The sequence below is a fragment of the Notothenia coriiceps genome, unplaced genomic scaffold (assembly GCF_000735185.1).
Source record: "Notothenia coriiceps isolate Sejong01 unplaced genomic scaffold, NC01 NC01_scaffold00028100, whole genome shotgun sequence".
In the NCBI taxonomy this organism is placed as follows: domain Eukaryota; kingdom Metazoa; phylum Chordata; class Actinopteri; order Perciformes; family Nototheniidae; genus Notothenia; species Notothenia coriiceps.
Window position 1 is genome coordinate 5,001 of NW_011360801.1, and position 1,382 is coordinate 6,382.

The following is a 1,382-nucleotide window of genomic DNA, read 5'->3' on the forward strand; positions in this document are numbered from 1 at the left end:
ACAGAGGAAGAAGACATGTTACATGTATGTAGTTCTGTAGTTTAAACATGTTTCCACCACAGAAGAAGAGGAGGAGGAGGAGGACTCTGAACAGCTGATTCTGCTCTTCTTCTGCAGAAAAGCACTTAACAAAAGGACCTGAAACCGACCCTTAAATGTGGATGTATCTGATAAAAGATGGACAGGTGAGACGTTACCTGGAGTTTGACCAGGAACAGGAAGTCAGGTGGGTTTTAATCACCTGAAGAAGAAGTCTGGAGTTTAGGATTTGAAAGCATCTCCTGTACGGTGAGTCTTTAACATGCTTTTATTTTGAAAATCTCTTCTGAAACTGACGCTCATGTGTCTACTGCTTGTTACAACTTTAATTTGTCGTACTCGTCATAAACGGTTAGCTCAGGTGGATCATCCCGACCCTGCCTCCGACGTAAGCGTGACGTATGCGGTTCTTGCTTCTAGACCGAATTTTTTTTGGTGCTTGGTAAGAACCGGTTTTCGGAGCTTAGAGGCGGCTCCGCTGCGGTGTGAACAGGACAAACCGGTGCTTAGAGCCCGCTCCGCTGCGGTGTGAACAGGACAAACCGGTGCTTAGAGCCGGCTCCGCTGCGGTGTGAACAGGACACACCGGTGCTTGGAGCCGGCTCTGCTGCGGTGTGAACAGGACACACCGGTGCTTAGGGGCGGTCCGCTGCGGTGTGAACAGGATAAACCGGTGCTTAGAGGCGGCTCCGCTGCGGTGTGAACAGGAAAAACCGGTGCTTAGAGCCGGCTCCGCTGCGGTGTGAACAGGACATAACGGTGCTTATCATCAGGCTCTAGCTCCGAACCGGCCCTGGAACCGCGTTGGTGTGAATGAGACGGCATGAGAGACGTCTGAACACACCTGCTGCATCTCTGAGAGTACACACCACTTATTATATCACCATGTGTTATTCAATATGCTCCTTAGGGGGAGAAAGGGGGAGAGAAAACAGAGGGAGAGAGAAAGCTAGAGAGGGAGAGATAGAGGGGGAGATTGGGGAGAACATACAGGAAGAATAAATGCAGTTAGTTTAAGAAAGGGGGAGTAAAGACAGAGAGGGAGACTTGGGAGAAAAGAGAGAGAGAAACATTTTTAATTTAAAAGAGGGGGACAAAAAGGGAGTTAAAGACAGAGAGAAAAGAGGGGAGAAAAGAGAGAGAGAGAGACGAAGGCATTTTAACTTGAGAGGGGGAAATGGGGGAGTAAAAGAAAGAGAGGTAGAGCAGCATTTGAGGGGAGAGTAAAGAGAGAGAGAGAGAGGAGAGAGAGAGAGGGGAGAAAGAGAGAGAGGAGAGAGAGAGAGAGAGGAGACAGAGAAATGCATCTGAAATCAAGAGGGGGAGAAAAAGGGGGAGTAAAG